We start from the raw sequence: 27,437 nt of genomic DNA on the forward strand, positions 1-27,437 counted from the left end.
AGTTTTCTTTATGGGGAATGCCTCTTGCTTTACATAAATTTTCTATGCAAATTATCCCAAGGCAATTCTAGACGCATTTTAAAAAATTTGGATTTTATTAAATGTTCACTTTGCACTGAAATTGGCTGGGTGGCGCTTCTGAAGAGTTCTATTGTAAAAAAGTAAAAAAGCAAGCAAGTAAAAGGTAAAACAAAAGTCTTTTCTTAGTGCCGAGCCCAAATGATGGTGAAATCGAGTTAAACAACAGCATGTGTTGGTGCTAATTTCCACTGTCACAGGCAAATTATTTCTGAAAGTCCCCAAACTTGCTGTAATTACCCAGCCGATGTTGGCTGTCTCAGACCAGGCACGGCACCATTTCAGCGACGAGCCCTTACAGAAGAGGCAAAGCCACCGAAGTTATATATGAAGATTAATAGAAATCTGAACCACGCTACATCTAAAATAAACAAAAGCTTTTGTAGCCGCGTTGAAAGGCCCATAAAAGTAAACTACAACCTCGGCAAAGCCTTTTAAACTGACAAAACCGGACGGCAGAGGTCAGGGAGGCAGGCGGGTCAGCCTGCAGGTTTGGGGGTCGCTCCGTGTCCCCGCTCGCTCGCACGGGGGCCTCGCCGGGGCCGAGGAGAAAGCGCACCGCCGCTCCTCCTCCGCCGGAGCAGGAACACTTGAACTGCCCTTCTGTCTCAACAAAACTTTAGTTTGCTGATTGGGCACGAAACAAAAGAAAGACAGCGGGACGCGATTTATAAGGGGGCAGGGTAGGCTGACATGCTATTGTACTCCAGAGGTATCCACAAGCTGTTAATTCCATTTTAACATTGTTAATAAGACTGTTAACACATCTGACTTTGTTTAGAGACTTTGAAAACATCAACAAACTGAAGGAAAAAACAAAACAAAACAAAACGAAAATCGAGAACCCCACCCGCACTAAAAGTAAAATTAAGATCTTTTTAAACAGCATCAAACATCCAAATGTGACGCTTCTGCCGGTCCGGACCTGGCAGCGAGGAGGAGATACGGCAGGGAGGCTCAGGGACGTGCATCCACATATTCTTCATCCTCTCGTTAGACTATTTAGCTATTCACATTTTCCAGGCTAAATTTAAAGGACTCGTTTCTAACACCATTGCCATTTTGAGAAGGAGAGGGAATAAACCTGGACTCCCCCCTCCGCGCACACCTCCTCTCCCTCGCTCGCACTTGCACGCAGGCAAATGTGCAGATTTAATCAGTGTGGAATGTTTTAAATGAATAATTGGGTCTGACAGATTTATTGCAGTTAATTTTGCAATAGAATGGAAAAATGTTTGGATCTCAGCCTTTAAAGTATTAGGAAAACAATTAATCCATCACATAACGGAAATTCCTGTATTACACCCTCATGTCCAATTAAATAATGTCAAGTAATCTTACATTGTAAAATGCTGAAAATTGAAGCTCAAATCATTGAGTGGGATACGTTTTAATTTTTAAAGGAACCTTGAAACAAAAAATCACATCAAATTAAATTCAGATGCTTCGATAAGTGGCTTTCTTGGTGGTGGGTTTGGTTTTGTTTTTGTTTTTTTTTGTTTTGTTTTGTTTTGTTTTGTTTTTGGAGGGGGAGATGTTTTTAAATGTAAAAGAAAAAAAACAAGCCTTACTCAACAAAACAATTTCTCTTTCGCTCTCCAGTTTCTGCATCATGAACGCTGCCTTAGCAAGACAATCTGAAAGCAAATCAAAAGCTTTAGGATGAAGTCTGCGACCGCATTTTAAAAGACCGCATTCTTTTAAAGAACTTTAAAGGGAAATAACCGGTACTTCTCTTTTCCAGCAGGCAGAGGGGCTGATTCCCGGGTACTTACTCAGACACAACTCTCCGAGACTTCAAGCCGTGTTTTGCTTGAATAATGTCCCGTAGGATCGAGTCCCCAGTTTAGGACCGACTGACAGCAAACTTCTGAGCCTGAAAGTAAGCGGGATTCGTTTGTTTTTGTTTACAGCCAAAGCTGGTAATGCTGTAAAATTGCTAAATGTCACACTCCATCTCCTTTTTACTAAAAGTAGAGAGGGGGGAAAAAAGGAAAATAAAAAGCCTGCAAATCAAAGAACTTTTCCAGAATAACAAAACCACCGACTTACAAATGTCTTGCCTGCCCCTGAAATTTGAAACTTGGCAAATTCATCTCATTCGGCCGCTGTACAAAAGGTCCCTGAAGCGTGTTACAGTAGGGACCCGCGAGCTTCACAAATACTTTGACTGTTTCTAAACTAGGGGATACGAGGCTGCGGTCTCAGGGATCCCTCAGCTAGAGCGAAATGAAAGCGGTGGTGAAATTTTAATACCGCGGAGGTTTAAGGGGAGTACGTCCGGCTGTTTTTACAGGGGGATTGCCGACGGTCCTGTGGCAGGCGAGGTAGGGAGTGCGGGGACAAAAAGGGATTGGAGCACGTGTCGCTACAGAAAGGCAGGAAAAAAAAAAGTTGGAGGCACTGAAGAAGGAGTAAATATAAAACATAAGGAAATATCCTTCTAGTATGTCAACGGCAAAAAATAACAAACTGAAATCTCAGGTCGCATTTAAGGGCAATAAATACTCTAATGACTTGCTGGCACCTTCGTTAAGGCACTGTCGGCATGGCTGGACAGAAGAAAATGGGGATTACACTGAATGAAAGAAGTGTAAGACTTGGCCACCATCGTTCAATTTGTTTTTCCAAATACAACACACTTCTTATTTTGCTGGTTTCTTGACGTTCTGGATACCCACATTGCCACCCAACTATTTCTGTTGCCATAACAACATCAGAAATTTGTTCCTCGATGTCCTTTTTAATAAAATAATTTTGGGATTTGGGAGCTTTCAAAGACGGGACAGTTTCTCAATTTAGTCAGCTTACACCTTTCTCACAAAGAACCTATTTTTTTCTGTTTCCCTAAAAAAACTAGGTAATTTGAAAGTGATGCCCCCTCCTTCCCCCCTTGGCTTTGGAAACAGGCCTGTTGCTATAAACAGTTTTTCTGGGGGACTTAAAATTTCAAAAAACAGGCAACCTACAGCAGCCAGGAGACCACCTCCTAAGGCATACAGAAAGGAAAGAAGTACTATACATGCAGCTCCGCGTCTGAAAATGGCCAAGTTTTCACCATCTATCCACAGGATGGGTTTAAGATCTTCAAAAATTAAATATCCAACCAAAAATTTCTAAGGAAATGTAATAACGCTGTGTATTTTCTGTGCTGTCACTTAGGAGATCCTCATCTATCTCTCAAGGTGACTAGAGCTCTCTTCGAGAGCTGCTCCTTTTCATGGCTAATTTTTTTTTTCTTTCTCAGATCAGTTCAGAATGAGTGGAATAAGGGAAAAAAACAAAAACAAAAACAAAAACCACCAAACAAACCCTGGATCTTTACCATTAAATAAATTGGATTCTCAGCACAAACAGCAAAACAATGGCCAAGAGGATGTGACTAACAAACGCCGAGGGAAGAGTCAAGCTGCCCTCTCTTTGCATATGCAGCCAAACAGAAGTCACTGGGGTTGGGATTCTTTCCCTTCCTATTTAACATATCTGTGCATTTCAATAAATTGAGATGAACAATACCCGGCTTTCAAAAGTTGCAAATTACTGGGAATACATTGCAAAACGTGAATAGCCCATAACATTAGGAGATGTTTAAAAGTATTTTTCTTTGAGTTTTTGTTTTGTTTTGTTTGGGGTGGGGGTTGTTTGTTTTCGTTTGAGTTTTTTTGTTTTCTTTTTTTTTTTTTTCTTCTTTTGGTTGGTTGGTTTGAGTATTTTTAACGGATGAAAAGGAAGAGGGAGAACTCATAATGCTCTAGGAAAAACTAGACTGGGAAAAAGTGTGTCTGTGAGATATGCAAGAAACTCCAAGGCATAAAAATAGTTCGAGTGTGTATTTTGCAAAAGAGCAAATAGCCATTTATCTCGTTGACTGGTTCATGCTAGATAGGGAGTTCGTGCCCATGTGTATGGATGATCTTCAGCAAAATGTAAATATTTCTTAGCGGACACCTGCACACCTGCACCTCGAAAGCGGAAAAATTCCCCTCTTACCGGAGGCATTTCCCTAGCTGCTAAAGCAGCGTGATGGGAATCGCGCCCATTCGGAGCAGCCGCCTTGGCAGCACAAGTAGGAGCCCGCCAGGCTCAGGAGAAGAGAGGGGAATACCCCCCACGCGGGGAAAAAAAACTCGGCAACCAGCTCGGTAAAAAACCGAACCAAACCAAAACCAAAAAGCCGAACCCGAGCCACCCGTGGCTGTTGAAGCGCGTCAATGTCTGTGTGGAAATGCCTGTCCCTGGACGATCCGCGGGTGGGTCGGTCACCGCTCGCTGCGGGGTGACCCCCCGCGCCCGCGCGGCAAAGCGGGGCCGCGGCGACACCCGCCGGCCGCCCCGCGAACTGCAGCCGGGACCCCCGCCCGACGGCCGGGACACGGCCGGGACACGGCCGGGATACGGGCAGGGATCCGGGCAGGGATACGGGCAGGGATCCGGGCAGGGATACGGGCAGGGATCCAGGCAGGGATGCGGACAGCGGCAGGCGGGGGGTAGGGAAGGGGCGGGCAGAGATATGGATGGGGCAGGCTGGGATTCGGTCAGGGTGCGGGCAGGGGCAGAGAGGAATGTGCGCAGGGGTGCGGGCAGGGGGCAGGCAGGAAAGCCATCAGCTCAGCATTCCTGGCTGGCTTTAGATCTCCACAATTGTTCCCCCTTCCCTCCCGGCGGGGTGAGAAGGGAAGCAACCACTTCAAAGAGGAAACTTTCTGCATGAGGCAAAGACGAGAGTTGTTGTGTCTCTCCGTTACCCGGACTATTACTGTTATTAATATTTCAATATTCTCGTTCTTCTCTTCAACCCCCCTTTTTTTCTTTTATTTTTTATTTTTTTCCATTTCTTTTTCTGTCTCTTCTCTCTCTCTCTCTTTCTTTTTTTTTTTTTTTTTTTTTTTTTTTTTTTTTTTTTTTTTTTTTTTTTTTTTTTTTTTTTGTCAGCTTGCTAATGAAGCTGTTGTTATTCCTGGGAAAGGAGAAGGCAACACGCGGTGAGGGAGGCGTGCACACCGATAACTCCCTTTCCAATTTGTTTTCTCCTGTAGAAAATGGAAAATATCTCCGGCGAAGGAATTGGCCAGCAGCTCTCTCTGGATCCTCCGCTCCCGTCCTCGCCCTGTGGGGCTCTGACAGCGGCAGGGCTGCGGGGTGAGCCTCTTCAGCCCCAGGCCAACCCGCAGCACCTTCCAGCACCTTCTGTCTGAGCATTTTCAAAGGGCTGCACAAACACTAATTGATTACCCGTGCTCCGTATCCGTGCAAACGGGGACCCGGGGATCCATTTTACAGATGGGGAACTGCTTGCACGAAGAGAGCCAGTGAGCCACCATAGTCGAGACAGAAAATAAAATACCACTTTTCTCATCCTTAAATATACAACCCATTGACGGCTGATGGAGAAATTAATTCCCCATCTTGCATTCAGCTAGAGATACAAAAAGCCTAACAGAGGCATAACAGGCAGCTTCCCTCACATTCATGCCCGTTTGCACCGTGTCATTTACTCTCAGATGCTTTACACAGTCAAAACAACACCAAGAAAGAATTAAAAATCATTAGGAGGAGAGGAAAACTAATTTGAAAAATATGGGAACGCTCATAGCTGCTCAACTGAGCTTTTAACCAGCTGAAGAGCCAGTTCGGTGGAGAGAAAGGAGAGGGATGTCCCTGGTGTTAGGAACTACAAAGGAGGAGACTCCAGCATCAATACAGGCCAGAGTGCAGGAGACAGAGACAGAAGACAAATATTCATGGGAGCCGTGGGGGTGCAGTGGGGTGGGGTGGTGTCACGGAGATAGATGGGGACCAGATTTTCGAGGGCAACTGAAGATGCAGACAGGCACCTGGCAGGATTTTCAAAAGCAGCTGAGCAACATAGGTACCCAAATCCCACCGATTTCAGTGGATAGGAGGATGTCTAACTTGCTATGCTCTTTTGAAAATCCTGTTAGGTGCCAGCTGCATGTTTAGGAACCCAAACACATTCTAAAATTTATTGTAAGGCTCCAGGATGGATATATTTTAAGAGCAAAGTGTTGTTGTTAGAGAAAGAATTAGAAAAACAAAGCCAGATTCCCTCTCTGTCCAAAAAGAAATCAGGTGGTTAGGAAGCAATAGAATACTTCTTTCTATTTAAAGAAATAATTTTGCATCTTCACATTTATCCTTCCTCATTTCTAGCTCCTCTTTGTCTTTCATAATAAATCAACTGGAGTGAGTAGGGATTTAAAGCAGAAAACAAGTGATGCTGCCAGGCTCCTGACACAAAGTGTGCTTGTGGCAGTGCTGTGGGGACACACAGATGGGTGCAGAGGGGGGACAGGTAGTGCTGGGCTTTGCAGTGAGGCAGCAGGGCTGTGGGGAACGCTGCTGGGACAGTGATGTGTCACTGCAAATGCAGGGAGGCAGGAGACAACGGCAGGCATCCGGGAACTGCTTTCCCATCACGCTAAAATGCAAAACGATGTGACAGAGGACACCAGGTGACATCCCTTTACTTTCAGGGGGTGCTTTGGGGCAACTCAGGAAAAGCAGTATGTTACCATGAAATAGCTGTATACTACATGTACCTCATTAAGAATTTCAACATTGATGACAGATTTTTTTTTTTTTCCTCACAATCAAGGTGATTCTGCCAGCGTGGATTTTCCTGTAAATTTTGATGGTCTCATTTACATTTTTCTGAAAACTGTTAAAAGAGGATTGTTGAGGGACCGCCAGACTTTCCCATGAGTTAGTTTTAAATATTTAGGTAGCAGCTGTCTCTTGATCACTGACGAACTTTAAAATCCACAGAGTAAAATCTCAACAAACAAATGTGTAAAGACAGACTTTCTGAAAGAGTCTACAAAAAAAAACCCCACTATTTTTAAAGCATCTTAGCACCACCAGTTAAACTGACACAGCAAACCCATTGTGTTTTGCACCAGTTTTGTTTTGCGCTATACAGCTGTGTTTTCACAGATGCAAAACCATGTGTCTTCAGCAAAAGGTCTACTCTTCCCTTCAGATGTGAGCGAAGATCAAAGGTTCAAACACAGAAATACAAGCTCCTTTTCCCTTTGGAACATGTTTTTATTTTTTGCAGTGGCTCTCCACCAGAATTTCCATCTGTTGTCCTTATGCAGCGTCCAGGTTAAGCTCACCAGCCGGGTTGGCGATGCTGCTGTCTCGGCCCGGGAGCGCGGAGATGAATCACTCTCGCCTGTAGGCTCTGAGCATCTCACCAAGCAGCAGCAGCAGCAGCAGAGCTGCCTCACACAGCCAGCACGGCATGCAGGTGGGGGCTCCAGGAGACCCGTGCCTTCCTTTCCAACAGAAAATTGGGAATTTCCTGAATATCATATGGTCATAAATAAAATTCTCTATCCCTAATCTCTGTTGTTATAGAATGGAGTGATTCCTTTAAATGGCCGAGTCTCAGTTTGTAACACGAGGCACTTCGGCCTATGGCCTTTAGACAGTGTCACTTGACATTTTGTTTCTGCTTCTCCATCAGAAGAGGCTGGAGAACAGCCTCGGAATTCATGGTTTTCCTGGAATCACAGAATGTCTTGGTTCGGAAGGGATGTAAGAGATCCTGGCTGGTTGGAAAGCATTGCTGCTGTTTCTGCGACTGGCTGAGAACAATTTACCTATGCTTCCCAATAACGTGATATCCAATAAATTAACAAATTAACAGATGACCGCACAGGTAAATGCAGAGCGTTGGCGCAGCTGTGCCCAGCGAGCAGCGCTGAGGCGCGGCAGAGGCTCCCGGCGCCGAGCAGGCCCCGGGCCGGGCCCGCTCCGCCGGGCCGGCACTGCCATCTAGCGGCGCGCCGGGCCCACACCGCGCCCGCCCGCTGCCGCCGGCACCGCCGCGTCCCGCCCGGGAAACAACGCGAGCTGCCAGAGGACAGCCCGGAGCCAACCTCAGCCGGCCAGCGCCCCGGCCGGAGTGAGGAACCCCGGCTGCCTCTCACCCCCGCACAGCTGCGCAGGTGTCCATGGCCCCGCCGTGCCCTAATTCCCACTATTCAGTGTGGGGCGCGCACGCGAGCCCAAAGAGCAGTCGGCATCGCGGAGGTCACTGCGGCAGGCCATGGCAGGCCATGGCACACCATGGCACACCATGACAGACCATGGCACACCATGGCACACCATGGCAGACCATGGCACACCATGGCACACCATGGCACACCATGGCAGACCATGGCACACCATGGCACACCATGACAGACCATGGCACACCATGGCACACCATGGCAGACCATGGCACACCATGACAGACCATGGCAGGCGCGGCCCCTCCGTGCTCCCGGCACGGCTGGCATGGCCCAGGCATGTGGCTTTATCCACACGATGCCTGTGCCACCCTCGGACATCTGCTGGCAGAGGATCGCCTGAGCCCTGGCGTACGTTGCGGGCGGCACTTACAGCAAGCTGGGTAATTCCTTGGCTCCATGCAAGCAAAGGCATTGCCATGATTTCACCCATTGCAGACTCCTCGCGAGATGGAAATGTCAGGGGCGAGCTGGTGTTGGGCTCCACTCCTGAAAAGCAGGGCTAGTGGAGGGCACAGCCCAGCACCTCTCTGGGTACAAGGCAAAGGGCAACCATGGCATCACACCAGCCCACGCCAGCTGCTCCTCGTGGAATTCCAGTCACATGGCTTGGGCAGCCTGCTGGGATGGGATCATCACCATCAGAGCTGGACCCTAGGTCCATTTGCAGTGTGGCCACTTAGGGCTGGTACCAGAGGATAGATGCCCCTGCCCGCGGCGCTGGGAATGTTGGCCGAACGCCCCCTTAGGCAGTGGCAGCTCTGTGATAGCAGGGTGCACACCAACCCCTCCTTCCACAGCATGCCTTCCCTGGAGCTGCCCAGCAAGTGCAAATCTGCACATTTTATGGGCCTGCATTGAAGGCACATAAGGCTTTGGATTAGACTTGCTCAGTACTTTAATGAGTATTAAATTAGCTTTGGCAGCAGCAGAAACCCCCAAAAGCATGCTATGCAAATTACTCACTTTGAGAAAAACACACGGCAATGTTGTTATTTGGAGAAACCAGCACAATCATGGAAGAATAGCTCATCAGTAACTCTTCCTTTGAAAAACATCTCCAATGGGCACAGTAGGATTTAATTTCTACTTTTTATTGGAGAAAAAAAAAATCAACAGTTAATAGACTTTAGCACTGGCAAAGATAATTGCCAAGTACAGCTTTTGTGAAGTTCAGCCTTTCTTGTTTTCTTCTGCCTAAGTCTCTTTAAATATGCAGGACAAAGACAATGCCACGGTTCCAGAGCAGAAAAAGAGCGGAAATGAGTGTGTGCCAAAGAATCAAATGGACACCTGTATTTTTGTCATCAGATTTTCAAGTTTTGTAAGTAATTTAAAAAATATTTTTGTAAAACTCAGCATGTATTACCATTTGCTAACATAAATCAAATCTTACAAGTCTTTCAGAAAAGAGATTGGAAAAGGCGTGGTCTACCTCCAGTTGTGGCTGGTTTTGCCCCTTACAGTAACAGCCAGTGTTGGGGGGAGCAGTAATTCCACATTTCCCAGGGGGTATGACTTCAGCATTGTGTTTCCCCAGGACCACTATGCAAACCAGAAGGGTACAGCCTACGAACTGCTGCTACAGAATCTCATCACCATCTTACTGCTGCTTATGAACAACCTCCAGGAGTACTCCAAAGCCATCACTCACTAGGGCTCTTTGATTTTTTTTTTTTAATTAAGAAATAATAAATTTTAAAAAACCCAAACCCACTGTCAAAGCTATTTTGCTATTCCAGTCACAATTGGGAGGCTAAGAAATATAGGCATAACCTGATCTATTGTTTTTATTTCACTGGCCCTCTATTTTTCAAAAGGCAACTAATATAAAAAAGGAAATAGGAAAATTAGAAAAAAGGGAAGAGAGAGAAAGGAAAGGAAGAAAAACAAAAGGAAAGAAACCTTTTCTTTTTTTTTTTTAAATAACAGAAATATCGAGAGGAAATAAGTGTCCTTTTCCAAAACCCTGGATACTTTGCTTTACATTTATCAGTCAGCTTGAATGTTACCTAAACAGGAGCTTAGTAGAGATGCAGCACATCAGTCAGAGGATGAATTTGCTCTTCATGGAGACATGTAAAAAACCAACATTTTTATTATGATGAGGTATGTGTTTCCATTGACTGAGTACCCATGTGGGAGGACAGCTTATGCAGTTCAGCTAGGGAGAGGGAGAAGAGGAACGTGAAATGCTTTCCAGGGAGCTCTGTTCTAAGCAGAGGCCATAAAACATATACCAGCAGGACACCTACTGCTTTCAGTGATTGAAGGCTGCAGGCAGACATCCTCTTCTGAACCTAAGCTGGGATGGCATCAGCCTAGGGTGCTTGGGATCACCAGGGCCGGATGCAATTGTCTCCAGAGCTGCTCTGGTGGGAAGGGGCCACATCAGTTTCCCCCTGAGCCCCATTAGTGTGTATTGAACCTTTCCCAGACAGACCTACAGGAGCCATCCCTTCTCCTGGAGCAGCAGTGAGAAGGGGAGCAGTGCCACTCTCAACCTGCATGGCTGGCTCCAAAGTGCACAGATATGACCTAGCTACCAGCTGCTGTTCCAGGACATCAGTTCCAGTTAACAAGCTTGGGCTGAGTGTTTTACTCCTAGGCCATGCTTTCGTACAGCCCAAGCACAGTTTTGCTTGCTTTCTCTGCAATAATTAAAATTGAGCTGTGAATTCCCTTCTCTCACGCAGATTCATTTTAATTTCAGTGCCAATTAGTAAAGGCTCAACTTTAGGGAAACTGTTGCACAGCCTAACACCAAATGAAATTCCTCTGTTTCTTCTAATTCAATCAGAAATCCTTAGTGTCTCTTTGTTGTGAGAGCAACGTAGATCAGAGAAGTGACAACTCATCTTCACAAAGACAGTAATGTGAGAGCCCACTATCTGAACACAAGGTTGTAATTCAACATGATTAAACAGCCTTTTTTGCTGTAGAAAGATGTAAACAATTGTTGCAATCATGACACCCGAGTTTTTCTGCAATTGCAGACTTCTTGTGTGCTAATTTGTTACTCCAACACTCTGGTGTTCCAATAGCAGGTGGTCTGCATCAGCAACATTGGTCTTTTTGTTATCAAAATCCCTCAAACCTCCACATCTAGTAGCTCTTCACCTGAGCACTGGAGAGGGGTGTCTGCCTAGAGCTTGAATTAATTCTTGTAAAATTCTGGAATTTGCAACGTAAGCAGACTGGAAAAATAGCTGTTTTTCTCCATAAAGCTTACAGAAAGTTTTTTTTCTCCATTAGCACAGCAATATCATTCTCCACATTCAGCTTCCCTGACGGAAGTGGGCTATCTACAGTGGGATCATATTGTGGCCTAAGTCACCATATAGTTCTCAGTTTCAGTTGCATGCTGTTCTCCTGCAAGCAGGGAAAGGAAATGCCAGGGCTCCATGTCCACTTTGGGCTGAAGTTCTGAGAACTTTACAATGGTAACAGGCAATTTCAGAGATGAGGTTCTTCTGCAGCAGAAGGTATCACAACACCTGCAATGACCCTGCTGCACTTGGGCATCTTTAGTTGCAGAGATTCCCCCCGTAAGAAAAATCCAGAAGAAGTGTCAGCTCCATGAACTATAATTCAGTTGTTAGACTGTAAATGGGACTCTGGCAGGCGGCAGCTCCTGTGATCCACTCATAGTGGGGGCTCAGACATTGTGACAAAAAGCAGCAGAAAGGGGTCCTAAAAGCACTGCAATCCCTGTTTCCTTCCACTCTCTGCAGTCCTGTTTTCTGTCCCTTGCTCTCAGGAGGATGAGGCTCCTGTCTGTCTGCCCTGGCTCGGTGCTGAAGAAGCAGCATGGCAACCTCCCACCCATGGACCATGCCAGGTATGGACCATGCTATGGGCACAAGAGTGGCAGGGGCAGTGGCTCAGTGACCCCAGGCCACTCTGAGGAGACAAAATGCCTGTGCAGAGGACACCAACAGCACACCAGTGCCTGATATCTTGGTACTATATGCATATTGCTCGGTGAAATACTGCAGCACTACCTGTGCATTGGCACGCACAGCTTGGTGCTCTCCAGCTCAGAAGCTGAGCTGACAAACATGTGGGGTCCAGTACCATTTCAGGCTAAAATCTCCTCTTAGCAATCTGCAAAAAAACCCACTAAAACACTTCTGCAAAGACTGTGAGGTAAGCTAACAGAAAGTTAAGAAATAGCCAATTTGACTTTTCTGTGTAATCCAAATTCAGCCCTCGAGGCACAAAGTTTATGAAACTCTCTTCAATAATATAGTCCTGCAGAGATGTTCTATGGGACAGACCTTAATCATGACTGATAAGGAAGATTATTGTGTGTAGGAACATGAGAGGCTTTTTATTTGTTTGTCTGTGTGTTCATTTTAAGGTTTTTTAAGGTCTTGCCCTTCCTGGCAGACACACTGCAGAAGAGCTGCTTGCTGGCAGGCAGTTACATATTTGCTGCATCTGAGGAGGACGATCCACAAGCATGGATCCTCCTCCATGCTTGACCTTTGAGGACAGTTTATGAGACTCAACCAAGAGCTACTTTTTTACTGTAATATTTTTTTACTTGATTAATACCAATTACTTTGATAACAAATTGGAGTATGGATGGAAACTGGGTCTGCCCCCTACCAAGTGAATCCCTCCACCTATTCATCTAGAAAGTCATGGTTTAACCCATTACTGGTTAAAGCAATGTTTTGAAAATACAGGCTTGAATAACCTAAAAAAATAAGAATTAACTCATGCCTTTACTCCTTATTACTAAGCAACTTCTAAAGTAAGAGGACATTCCTGTCAACATTTTTGTTTCTGTCCTCTTCTGGAAGGGTCTTACCCCATTAAGTAAAATTCCAAACTGCTTTTGGAGGCAGGATTTAGATAAGTGACTCTAATATAAAGGGCTAAAACCTCTGAATCTTGAGTAGAAGAAACAACTTTCCCGAAAGCCACAGTAAGGATACTAAATCCATGAAAAGACTGTGATTTAAGGAATCGTATTCTGCAGTACTTCCCCTTGCCTAGGTTTAGATGATTCCCTGCTCACTTAGAAGGTATTTCCACCTCTTCTCAAGTGTAATGAGGTCAAATGCCGTGATGGTCTGTGAGTCTCTTTAGAAGTTTCTACTTGGCACAGAATTAAAATTATTTGGATGTTCAAAGGTAAAAAAGTGCAGGTGAAGAGAGATCTCTATTTCCTTAACTGTAAGCTGACAATGAAGCACCCAAATTTATGGGACACTCCTGACTCTCATGTCTGTATGCCTTAGCTCCCTATCTGTAAAACAGAAGTAATACCAGCCCTTTTTATTGTGAGGGTTTTCTGAAGATAAATTAATTAATGTTTGTTAAGCATTCAGATATTTATAGCAATAAGTGCCATAGAAAAGCTCATAAGGAAATTACCAATTCTGTCTTCACAGCAGGGTTTCAATAGTGTGCAGTAAATAAGGCCTAGGGCTACACATTGAAAAATTAGGAGAAAACAAAATATTGAATAACTGCTCATTAACTCAGCATCGTCCATCTTGTTCACTAGCTGAGGCAGGGGTCCTGTGGAAAAGCTATGCATGATCTTGATTTTAAAAGACTGTGCTATCAAGAAAATATATAAGGGGGCTGAACTTAACTGCACCAGCTGTCTTAATTTTGACATTTTCTAACTCCTGAATATTTTACCCTCCAGCCTTAATAAAACCGCTTTGAGCTGCTGCAAGACTTTGCCAACTCCCCTTATAAAAGCACACTTTTAAGAATGCTGTGTGCAAGGAGATACAGAGGCTGAAAGAATGCCAGAATCATAAAAGAAAACAATGTTAATAATATAAAAAAGAAAGCTTTGGCAAAATTTTGCTCCAGTCTTCTAGAAGGCAAAAAAACCCCAGTAAATCAGCTTACATTTCACAACAACAGTATGCAACCAATTGGAATTTCCAGAGCAAATGTTGTCAGTGAGAGTATTTACACACTTAAGCCAGATATGGTCATCAGCATTCAACAATGCAGCCTTCCATGCAGTTGTTTTCTTTGTACCAACATTTGGATGTGAACTGGAAGTTAAGTGTCTTTCCAAACATTAGGTGCTGGAAATCTAGATTACTTTAAATAAAACACTGAGAATATTTAGAGATTAATTGTTCCTTATCTGCAAGGGCCCATGGAAAAGGTGAGTGGAATATTAAGGATATGTTAAGAGCAGAGCAGGAACATTGCCTTGGCAGGAGTGCTTCTGGGCAGTGGGGAGGGGACTGCACAAAACAGGCTGGAGGGAAGTATCCCTCCACACAGTCATTCTCAGAGAGGGAAATTTGTGAGGACACACAGCAACAAAAACACTTGTCTGTTGGACAGAAATTATCAAGCCCTAGCTGTGACTGCAGCAGCATTTAATGTGACAGTGGATTTATATCTGACATCATCATAGCTAAAACAAAACAAAACAAAATTTAAAATAAATTGAAATTCAGTCTGAAAAAAAAAAAAAAAAAAAAAGAAAGAGGAAATACAGTTACCAGACTAATGTACATTCACCTATTGGCAAAGTCCACTATGTTTCTGTCAGATATTTAACCTCACAATGAGATTTTTCTTCAAAAAAGAAAAGGGGTAGTTTAGGAAAAAAGACAAAACCGAACAAAACCAAACCCAAGACTTAACAAAATGTTGTGCTAATTAGCACAAAAAAGATTAGGTGTGAATACAGTATATCTTGTGAAAGTAGTGTATACAGTGATGAATTCAAAGCTAGGAAAAGAAGGGGCAATGGGAAAATGGCATTTTGCATTTTTGTGCTGCTTTGCATCTGCATTCATCAGCTAAGGTTTTATATTTTTCGGCTATTTTTTTCTTCCATCAAAAAAAGAAAGAAAACCAGTGGGGAAACCAAAATATACTTGTCATGGTGGTAAAATGTTAATTCTGCTGGAAATACTTGCTTATTCTTTCTGTCTTGAACATATAAACCTGTGGGGAAAAATCTCAAGGATATTTTTAAACTGTGCACCATAAACATTTTAACATTTGCTTGTTGAGGAAATTTTTGCAGTGAAAAGTTTCTCTAGAGAGATTATTTACAATATTAATTTAAGGCCTTACTTTGTAATTGCTCTTCAAAGAAAAAAAAAATAAATCCCGTTGGCTTCAGAGCAAGCAAATTGATTGCTTATAATGAGATAACTGCAATGAAGATTCAAATGATACACTTTGCCAGGGATTGTGTTTCTTTTGTACTACCTTTCCAGGATCATTCTAATTAAATACCTACTGAAATGCCTTTCAATTAATTAACATATTCTCTCATATTTCTCATTTTGCAGTAGCTTTAAAAAATAATTAGGTATTGAATTCAAGATCCCAGGCATCTGATTCAGCAGCAGGTTGCATTGTGCTGAGCCCCACAATTTCGTGTCTACATTAAGTCATACAAGGAGGGAGGGAATTGTGTTGTTCTTTGATTTCTGGGGGTCTATTGGTCATTTGTACTTTTTGTGGTGTGTCAGCCTTTAACTGGTCTTTGAGATCCAAGGGGATAATCCCAGACAGCCTGAAGCCAAGGGGGAATTTTGCATTGCCTTCAGCCACTCTGTGATTCCATTTCCCTCAAAGCCTTTTTGCTTTGGACTAGGTTGTTCTTAGCAGCATCAGACATTGCTCCCAACCACCAACCCACCACAAAAGCCAAGACAGCGAAAACGATGTTAAAGATTTCTTCACCCAGACTTCAGCCTTAACTGGTGTGACTGTCCAGCATATCTCAAGGTCAGCTTGGTGCCTTCAGCAGGGCAGACAGTCAGAGCAAGGCCCAGCTCCAGTCTCTCCAGCACACCATTGTCCAGGGCTGGTGGCAGTGGATCAGTGCTGCCCCGCGCACCAGCCCGCGTGCTGCTCCAGCATGGACAGACTGAGCAGCATCTGTGCTGGGGGCATACGGAACAAATAAGTAATTGCTGTTTTTACTAACCAAAGCAGAAAATTACAGCGCATTAACAGCCAAGCGTGTTTGCTGCCTGGGAAGAACCATTTGTGTTCCAGTTCGGGCTTTTTTACACATCTGAAGGCTGTGCCTCAAAGCACGTTAAAAATATTAAAATTATTATTGTGAGGTTATGTTCTTATATGGATTTAAAGTGTATAAATATTATGGGGGATGGGGAGAGAATAAAGTAAAATAAATAAATTCGAGAAAATGTTCTGTATTTTTAGCAGTGGAATTTGATGGTGGATGCAGTTTTGAATTAGTACTTTAGAAAACGTATAATTCTTTTTAGAGAGCATTTATTGCATTAAAAATGTGTCCTGGTTTATCAGAAAAGTGTGTGGCTATGTGTATGTTCTCTTAGCCACATTCAGCTCTCTTCAAAAAGACATCCAGCAGAATAGCATTCTTTAGGGACACTTGTTTCAGGGTTGACAAGAACATTAAACCATATTATAATTATCTCTTCAGTGAAAACACGGCTTTGTAGTGAAGGCAATGCACAGTCCTCAAGGCGAGTGTTATTAGGCTGTGTGTGTTTTCTTGGAAGGAGATTCATGGAAAGAAAAAAAGCTTTATAATTTACTACAAGGAAAAAAATACAGAGTACATGTCATGCATAGCAAAAGGGATTTTACAAAGAAGGCACTAAGTTGAGTGCCTCACTTATCTTCAAGAATGCTTCTACATAATAAGTGTGGGGATCGGTTTAACACAAGCTACAATATAGATATAACACACACATACAATTCCCTGTGACCATTCATATAGATAACTGCAAAAAAATTGTCTGTAAAGTAAGGTAAATATAAAGCAATTGCCTCCTGTGACATAAATGCGTTCTGTCTCATTCTTTGAGAGGTCACCCCTGAACAGAATACATTCTTATGGCAGTGCAGATAATAAAATCTGTTATTCTTAATGTGAATACAACAATGTTCTAACCCATTTTCCACATTCAAAATACTGTTTTCTCAAAATAATCTGAAATTATAAAGTATGAGTTCTGATACAGCAAGCAAAGTTACAAACTGCACCAAGAAGATTCTAGTATGTTCATAAATGACAGTATTTAATATGCATATCTTACCCATACTATCCACACATGCACATTTGGACTTATTTATTCACATAAAAAAAAATACTATGGATTTTTAATACTTTTGCAAATGCCTGAATTATTTTAAACCAGGAATTTTTTTACTGTTTGAGAAAATAAGATTGCAACTTTGTTTTGTTTAGTATGTTGGCAAGTGGATAGATTTAAAATCCTTAAAATTTTAATTTTAAGGATTCAAATGAATGAACTAGAGGAAAGAAACAAATAATGTTAACCAACAGTTATATATACCTTGAACACAGCAAACACTGACAATATTATGAAAATCTTGTGTTAATGAAGAATTCATTGCAAAGCTGTGGCATTTCAGCTGTCTGCAGGCAGGTCTAGGCACATGCAGGCTTAAAGACAAAAGACAACAGCCACAACAGACACTAAACAGCTACCAAAAATATACCCAAGTGGCCTAATACCAGACACAGCAGCTTGAGCATTTGTAGGAAAAAAAGTCAGAAACTCACCAAATCTTGGTTTTAAAAGCATGCTAGGTATCCAGAGAGAGAGCATTCGGAATAGTCAATTACTTTCACATTTTGTCCCAGGACTTTAAAAGTTAAAGGCATAGTTCTGCCAATTGTGAGATGCCCCATCCAGCACAGACCACCCACAACTACTGATTTTCCATCTGGTGAACAAAACAGACATCTCCCTAATTATTTTTAAAAAGGTTTTTTTTCCTAACATACTTCCTTTATTTGTCTGTGACCTGGAACTTAATGGAAAACCTGGTAGATGCCAACCTCATTTCTTGTAATGAAGCATCTTATTTTCCCTACTTTAAACATGCTTTTTTAAAGGCTATTTAATAGAAAGTTATTACCTAAGCTGATCTTTGATAGGACCTAAATTACTAAATAGTTTGAAATTAGAACAACTTTATATCGAACCCTAAATGTTCTAGTTAAATATTAACCGTTAAAAGCCCTTCCCTTAAAGCAGCATATTAAAACAGGAAGCAATGAGGTTTACAGTCTCATATGCTGGGTTCCCATATTGCCAGTGTCAAAATTTATGCCTTTTTTCAGCAATATGGTTGCCATTGCCAGCACCACACTTATAAATGCCAACTGTAATTAAAATCTGGCACCTTATACAAGCATTAAACATGCTTACAGATTTAAAAAAAAAATCTTTATTTTAAAATACTCATTGCAGCATATGCAGGCTTAAAAAAAAGTTCTTCTTCTGCCAGTTTTAGAAACATCACAGAAAAAAAAAAAAAACAACTAGGTCCAAGTTATCTTGAAAATCAGTCCAGGGAAACCTAAATACTGTGCTAAATTTCACAGTGGATGTATTTGAAGGAAGGATAGCAAAATCTGGATTTCACTTGAAAGGGGCTTCAAACAAATGGCATATTTAAAAATCTGGAGCCTGGGCAGACACACAGGGCAGGTAACACACAGCCTTTGTCTCAGCGCCCTTTACACTGGTGGTTACAGTTCAGTAAAGATGTAAAGCCTCATGGCTGTCACAGTGATTGCCCAAGCAGGGCTGTGGGTCCCAGAGCCCAGTAAGGGAAACTGCAGAGGAGAACAGAAGCTGGATTGAACCCGTAGCCTGTTAGTCTTAATAGTTTTGGGGATGTAAACATGAACATCTGGGTTTTTCATCCCTTAAACACCTATCATTGTTACATTGCTGTGCCTGCAGTAGTGAGAACCAGGTTGGGTGGCCAGTTAAGGAAAATCCTCTCCCAGGCTTGTCAACAACAAAAGTGATCAGGAGGAGGCTCCTGAAGGCTCAGTACACATACAGATTTCCTTGGGAAATAACCCTGGGGAAAAAGGAGAGCTGGGGGAAACAGGCCATTCTACCCAGCAAAATGTCCAGTCATAATTTCCTTTTCTACTTGCTACTGTGCTACTTCTAAGTTACACAGCTTTCTTATGGACCTGCTGGAGATGAGGAACCCATGTTCATGACAGCTTAAAAACAGAAAGAAGCTACCCAGGCACACACCAGCAGGTGCACAAATGGGGTGCTGCAGCACCCTGAGATTGCCTCTTGGTCTGGCAGCACTGCATCAAGGAGTGGTCTCTATTGCTCCACTCATTCATCTTGGCTAAGAGGTGAGGAAGAGTCATCCAGCCACACTGTCAAGTAAGTTGCTAGACAAGGACCACCTGTCAGAAACTCAGCACCGCCTGGGGACTCTGTTTGTGGGGAATTGCTGAAATGATTTTTAAACAGCAACTGATAGCAGTGGTTTTGATGACAGGTTATGAACTGGCATTTAGAGGAACAGCTTCCAACGTGACCAGTAGATGGAGAGGAACCACAATGGCTCCATCCCAGCGTTTGGGACACCAGGGACCAAAGGCAGCGGGACTCAGCAGTGGCTCTGCTGCAAAGGCGTGATGACCGCGACGCTCCGGCGTGTCCTCCCTGCCTCATTCTGCTGGTGCCTGAAGCAAGGTTTTTTCTCGTGATCCTAGCAGCAGAAGAGGTAATTAAATTTCATTGTGGGGTGTCCCATGTACCAAATGTTTATGGGCAGGACTGAAAAATTGTATCCTCACATTATCTTGACATTGCTTTCTTGGCTGAATTTCTGAATCCTTATGTCAAGTTTGCAGTGATGTTTATGTTCACTTGTAGGTACTTCAGTTATCAATGACTTCCAGCAGGATTAAATCTTTCAAGACATTTTTCTTAAAACGAAACTAAACTACCAAATGGGAAACCTTGAGTTAGATAATTAATTTGAAGCCTGTTTTCCTATGTAAAGGTTTAGTTATTTTCTTGGAGAAAGGTTAATTCTCAGTTTGCAACCACTAAAGTATGTTGCTTTGTAACTAAATATAGCTTTTACACTAAATTTGGCACTCCTTATTGCAAGCCAGAAGGACAGAGTAGCTCTGCTGATATATATTTAAACTTTTCTATACCTCATTATACATTTTTTGAGATTAATTTTACTGTTTTCATTAGAAAATCATGTATGGCACAATTCTTATTTACTAGTTGATCTCTTTGTGTTTACTAAGGATTTGTGTTTCTTTGGATGAAAACTGGAATGCAATTTAAAAGGTAATAAGACAGTTTATTGCTTGTATAGCACTATCTAAGAGAGGCTAGACTTGTAAAAAAAATGTGATTTAAAAATTGATCTATTAAAATAACTTGGTATTAGCTAGAATTAGCACCAATCTTGTATTTGGTCATAATATCCTCCAATATTGTAGTATTAGCAAATCTAATCCTCTCATAATTAGCTTTTATTCACAGATTGGTAGAGAACAAGCTTTTCTGCTTCTTTCAACTCCCAATTGGTCAACTTTGAATAAATTAGTCATTTAACTGAGCTAATTGAATATACTGAAGAAAATATTCTCTTGGTACTTGCAGAGGAGGCTGTTGATCTCAAAAGCCAACACAGTACTTCAAACACTTCAGGTTTCCAGGGTTTAGATTTTGACTTTCATCAGCTGAATGGTTCAATCCACAACCTAGAAGCACTGTTTCTATTTTGGTTTGGGGTGAGGAATTATTAGTTAAACAGATTACAGTAAATTTAGGATTTGCTATAATTTTAATAAGCATATTTTTAAGAATAAGTACACCCGGCATAAACTTTGAAAACTGTTTTTCTGATTTATTTCTTGATCACAAAGTTGTTGCCATCTCACTGACTTCAGCCCTCTTGCCTATCATTTAGTTCTAGAAATTTTTCCTTTAATGGAAGAATGTGCCAACATTACCATTACTGGTGGCAGAATGCAGCATGACCTACATCTCATGTACTTTATACAAAGATGCCAGAACCTAATTTTTAGCAGTGGTCTGAAAAAAATCTGGAAGTATTGAAAGTGTTAAATATTTTCAATGTTTTTCTTTCCTAAACTAATTATCTTCATGGTTGTGAAGACATCCTGCAAGCACCACTCTCCACACTGCAGACCTTGTCAGGCATTGCAACAGATCAGTCTGGCAAGGGGTATTTATTCCTGTCTCTGGAGCCAAGGCCTCCCAACATATTTGCAGTCTACAATACCTGAAAGGCCCAAACTGTAGCTGGTTTGCCCCAGCAAGTTTATGCTTAGGTTCAAAACCATTTAATTATGCCATTACCATTGCATAATCAATGTTATTTTATACACTCATAGATTACAATAACAAATCTAAACTATGTCTGTATTTTTGTTTCTTAGATTCTGCCATTTGGTGGTGATGTTTTCAGGTTAATGTACCATTTTCCAGGCAAAAGCAGTCAAAGAAGCTGATAAATAATACCCAAAGCAAAAATGCCCAAAGAAATGCAGCCCTCTGAGACCATATTAATTTTCTGGTTTATCTTATTCAGGAACACCAGTGCTGAGTTTCTGTGGGAAGACAGGCTGCCAATGGCATATGTCTTAGATGATGATACTGATATTAAAGATGAGGTTGACTTAACTGAGCTCTGTATAATTTCAGATACACTCAAAGAAAATCCATTGTGACGGCATAAAGATCACAATGCAGTTCAATTTTGTCTTATAAATTACAAATCTGGAAATGCCAAGTCAACTTTCACACCCTGAATGTGTCCTTATGCAAGCACTGTGTCACTGTGTTTTCTTTTCTTTTCCTCTTTTTTTTTTTTTTTTTTAATTGTTGTGTACAAGACATGGTGTATAGTTAATTCCAAATTACTGAATCTAGGCAAGACTTTCCCTGTTTTAAGGTTCTCTACTGGAATGAGATGAAATGTTAGGAAATGCCACACCACTTTTTGGTAAGTAATTTTCATTTCTTTCCTACATTTACCTGGCCAGGTGAATGTGAAAAACAGGGCTTGAAAGCACTCAAAAGGGGAAGAAGAACTGCTCAGGTTCTGTTTGGCAGAGAAGGTAAAGCGTGTAGGTGGCTGATGAGTGACTAAAATTGTATGAAAGAGGGTAAGAGAAGAAAAAGGCAGAAAGACAGGAGCTTTTCTTACCCAACAGCATTAACTTTCAGGACTTCATTCAAAAAATAACTAGAGAAGATTCCTGCAAAGACAAAACTGCAATCCAAGGGAAGGCTCATCTTAGGAGGAAACTGCAGAATTATGCTTTCTGGTAGATGTGATACCTGAACCAGCCAGGCTAAAGCAGATACAGTGCTCTTCATCTTGAGATAACCTCTCTTGCAGCAGGCCACCACAAGAGGTTATCCTGTAGCTCTAGAAACACCAGCATCACAACATGTAAGAAAACAAAGCCTCTAGTTAAAAATGTCATCGCATATTTTCATTATTTATGGGTACTGTGAAATGTATCTCAAAGTAAGTTAAAGTAGGGCACAGAAGGAACACGTGCCTTTGGAAAATCATGTATTAGCTCTTCTGCACTGCTTCTGTGGGGAAGTACAGAAAAGCTCAACCCTGTGGGTCTGTGCAGAGCTGGCCCATCAGGAGAAAACACCATCCACACTGAGTTAACACAATGTCATGTCTCTTTTCCTGTGAATTAGGCTAAAAAAAGATTTACTCCATGGTTTGAAATCTGATTGGAGGAGAGACAGACTCCAGAGCAGCAGTCCCTGTTCCCATTTCATTGGATTGTGGCAGGTAAGTAGCAGCTACAATTTTTTTTTATTATTCAACAGATGTTTGGTGGTTACAGTGAAACCACCAGAAAGGTCAAAAACTTGAATGTCCTTACAAATTAAACTGCCTTCTCAAAGTCATGATTATTACTCACGTGTTTCAGGTTAACAGAGGGCAATGTGGAAAAAAATTGTGGCTCTCCATTGCCACTGAAGCAGTGCCAATAACAGAAGAACCTCAGGCTGCAGAGGGATTGCAACTGCAAACTTTTACAAGCTCTAAAAACTTTCACTGTACATGAAGTTTCAAAAACTGAAGATTAATTACATGTTTTGTTTTGTGCACTGCCTGTTTGAATTATATCAACTTCTAAGACTACTCTTTTCATAAAGTTACTGTTGTTTCACCACACAGCACACCAAGAATCATTAAAATCTGAGTAAGTCCTGTTTGTTGTTTAACACGATTTATCTATTTATCTAAGCCCAGGTGTTCCTCAGGAGAAATGGCAATGCATTAGCTCCCTCCTGCCCAAACAAAATAGAAACACTTTGTATTGTATTACATTATATCATAAACTTTGGTAACTAGTATTTCCCTTCACAAAAAACCACACATGTTGCTCTCTGCCTTTAGCAGGCACACATGGGTTCCAACTGGCTGCCATTAAGTTTCAGGTTTTAAAACCTGCAAACAAACATACGGTAGAAGTTAAAATTATGCACTGCTGCTAAATTTGATGTGTATACTGCAGGAGGACGGTCTGAAAAAAACATGTTAACAGTTCAACATTTAAACAAAAATAAACAAACTAATGTAAAAAAAGAGAGAGGGATTATGTTGAGTTTGTATTTTCTATCTGCTATATCTCATTTGTCCTCATTTAACTATTTGTTCATGCTAGGAACACAATCAGCCAAGCCTTTAAGTGAACAGCTTCAGTGAGATAAATTTTGGGACACAAAGTAATGGCAGTTTTTTATTTCTGTTCCAAACAGTAAAGCTGCTGCAGGGTGAAGTGGGAGCAGGCAGCAAAGCCAGGGAGTGTGAAGGGGACTGGCCATTAACTTATCAGTTCCAGGCCTTAGCTTTCTAATTGACAACCTCAGGGCTACTTTCATCACTTGTCGACTTCAAACCCACACTCAATTTTTCCTTTAGATAATGATGCAACTGTAACATAACGGTGTTTCTGACATATTGCAGCATGTAGCAGTAGGAAGATTTCCTCAGTAGCTTAGTTTAACAGGAAAGTAAAAAAATGCCAACTGTTAAATGGTTTTCATATATATCGAGTTCTCAAAAAAAAAAAAAAATTAAATAAAAAGTTGGTAAGAAAACAGATTTTATACTTCCAGTATGCCAAAGTCACTGTTTGGTGCTGACCCAAAGCAACTCCAGTGCTTTAGTATCACTAGAGATTTAACAAAACAAGTGAATGGTTAAGGAAATAAGCCCACAAAACATGCATTCATATACAAAGCCTAAATAAAGAAACCTGCAGAACTCAGAAATGTACTACAAGTTAGAGGACTTGAACAATAAATTCCCCAGAAGTGTCATTAAAAAATACATTAATGACATGCCATCTAGAAACCTTATGTCCTTCACAAAGGAAATAGAGAAATAACAGGAATGCTGTCATGGGCACATCCCTACAGAGAGCCTGAAAAACCTGACTCGTGTTCCCCACAGAAATCTGAGTTGTGGCTGAAGACAGCAGAGCCATTTACACAGAGCAAGGTCATCAGGTAAGTATATTCACCACATTTGGATCATAAATTTAAAAAATACTAAATTTTGTCCAGTAACAGCATGTCCACAGGCAACAAAGCACCTGGCTCTAACATAAACAGTCACATAACTGCCTTTTAATAGTGAATATAAAGGTTTGAGTCCTGCAGGCTCTGCAAAGGCCTGGGGTCACAATGAGCTCAGTGCAGTGTCTGGGGCCCTGAGCACGTCAATCCAGGCAACAAAAGCAGCGTCAGAAAATGGAATAATACTGATGTGCTTCCAAAGCACAGCCATTCCACTGAGTGATCCATGTGAGGAGGGATGACAGGCTGGATATCACACTGCACAGCCAGGTGCTGATGCAATAAGTGTGCATAAGCAGGCAGGTGTGGAACTAATCCAGATGAACAAAGCAAAGATGCTGCAGGCAGACTTGATGTGCAGTCAGCTCTTACCTCCACTGGCATTTAGGCTCTGATAGTGCAAATGGGCACCCAGGTAACTTCAGTCACAGGATATTAATGTGGACATCAATAGTTGGCTTATTCTGGCCTTACTGGAAGAGTTCAGCCCCAGCCATTTAAGATTACAGATACAGATGTCTCAGGCAGCAATTGCTACATTTTGGTCATAAACTTTGAAAAAACAGCTCCAGCTCTTACCTGAGGATTAACAGGGGAGCAGGTAAGGAAAGCAGTACCTGCTCTGGGAAAAATCACTGGGCTCAGTGTTTCCTTGGGCTGCCTTTCAGGCTTTCTAAGTGCATAAAGCTGCAGCTTATTGTGAATTTTACAGATTACATTGCCTGTTCAGAGTTGTAACAATGGCATATCACCATATCTCCCCCTTTCTAGTGTTGTACGTGCTGCTACTATTTCTCAACCAATAAGGAGGCAGGAGGTCTCCCTACAAAATGCCTGGCCCATATCATGGGCAAAGGTCACCAGTTGCAAAATATTATTAAAACGTCAGGACAGACTTATTTTATAGCCAAATTAACAGCTCAGCAAAACAGTGGGCTGTAACAGGGAAGACAGTAAGCCCAACAGCTGGGCAGTGCAACTGCTAAGGTTTTTACTGGGATCATTGCCTGGGATGTTTTGAGAAAAGAGAGTTATCAACATAGGAAGTGGGAAAAGTCAAGTTATTACATGATATATTAAAGGCAGGTGTTTTTCCATTTTTAAAACCAAACCCCACCAGCTTTGCAATTTTGCTGCTCCAAGTCTGCTACCAGCAGTACAAACCGGTTCTCTTTCAGGGTTTGGAGCATGGGTTTTACAAGGCTGTTTTGCCTTCCTGCAGGCACTTTGAGCTTATAAATGGCACCTTTCAGTGTCCTGAATTATGAAGGGCAGCTAGTCCCAAATTCTCCTGTCGCTTAATGATCTCACATAAAATGAGGTCCACAAAACTTTTACTACCGCTGCAGTTCAAATTTGCAGGTGAAGAACCACCAGGGAAAGGATGTGGACATCTTTTGCTTTCCTAATTTTCCAGGTGCAAGAAAGTTTCCCACTTGGACTTGAACAATTAGTTACTCTCAAAGTGAAGCTTGATCTAAATAAAAAGACTTCAGTATGTTCCCCTGATAAGCACTGGGAAAATCCAAGGGGAAACCACTTGAGAACACCACACAATAGCATCAAATTTAGGTTAAAAAATTAGGTTAAAAAGACCCTATCTAAGTATTTATTTTTCATTTATCATAACTAAGTATATCTGACACTCAAGGATTAGATAATATTTAATTGAAACATTGACTAGTTCTGCCCTTCTTCTGGTAATAATATAGAGTGTTTGGAAAACATACTGAACCTTAGCAGTATGAACAAAAAAACAAAAGAAAGTCTTTCCAAAAAAAGAAAGGATTTTGTTTGTTACAAATTACTTCTGCATTTATATAAAGATTTAACGATTCATGGCATGCCAAATACTGTGTTAATGAGCTTTGATTTGTGTTTTTCATTTTTGTTAGAATTTTTTTCCTGCTAAAAACAATTACTAGAGGCCATTCAAATGCCACTGCATAAACCAGGAAACCTAGTAAAACTGCAGGCAAAATTGGTATTTTGTTTCAAGTGTGGCTCAGGAGTCCAACTCACTTGTTGGTGAGTGCAGATTTCAAACAGCACCTACAACTCCTTCAAAAATGGAAGCCAGGTAAGATGTTTTTAATATAAAACATTTATAACATTCATTAATGAAAAACAAAAATTAAAGGGTGTAAGCTTACCATTTAATTCCTGCCTTCTGAGGATGAACATCTTAGCCTTTCTGCTTTCTTCTCCACTTACCAATGAAAGGTAGATACACGAGCAGAAATATAAGCTCTTAATTCTCAGCACCTCTTAGAGGACACATGTGCCCACAGGAGCTTAAAAACCTTCCTGGGGAGCATTATTAATCTTGCTGCTAACAGCAGAGAATTTTTAAAGCCTATTAAAACACCGTCTAGTCATAGACATGCAAGTCTTGCTTTTTAGTGACCTGATTTCAAGAAAGAAACAAAAAGTCAGTGGAAATTATGCCAAATTAACTTTCATCATTCAATTACACAGGCCACTGCCCACCTCAACTACTAACTAGGTAGCAAACATTGTCCTACAACAAACCTTGCTATCTACCACACAGAGTGATTTGAGTTGGAAGGGACCTTTGAAACTCAGCTAGTCCAACCCCCTGCCAGGGCCATCTACCACTAGATCAGCTACTCCACATGTTGATGCTTCAGTCTAATGGAAATCCTACTTTGACCTTGCTTCATCCTTGACCTTGCTCTTCCACCTCTGCCTTTGGGCCTAGGAATATTTTCAGAAATCTGAAAATAATTCCAACTGCCCTTTTCCCAGGGTGTAGCACTCCTGCCTGGCTGCAGCCAAGCTCCTGCCCATCTACACCACACAAGCCAAGCTACTATTAATCCCTTGGACTTCAGTCTTCCAAGTAACATGTGCATTACTCCAAAGTCTTTCAGATGACTTTTTAACTGAA

General features: G+C 41.8%; 1 protein-coding gene and 1 long non-coding RNA gene across 6 annotated transcripts in view; one reads left to right on the forward strand and one right to left on the reverse strand.

Moving 5' to 3' along the window:
* The window catches only part of CLYBL (citramalyl-CoA lyase), a 161,795-nt gene that overhangs the window by 127,996 nt on the left and 6,362 nt on the right, over nt 1-27,437 (reverse strand). The window lies entirely within an intron of this gene.
* Nucleotides 8,481-9,994, forward strand: LOC306806581. Its single transcript, XR_013775502.1, has 2 exons — nt 8,481-9,438; nt 9,655-9,994. It is a non-coding gene; the product is annotated as an uncharacterized lncRNA (long non-coding RNA).

This window comes from Erithacus rubecula, assembly GCF_903797595.1.
Source record: "Erithacus rubecula genome assembly, chromosome: 1".
NCBI lineage: Eukaryota > Metazoa > Chordata > Aves > Passeriformes > Muscicapidae > Erithacus > Erithacus rubecula.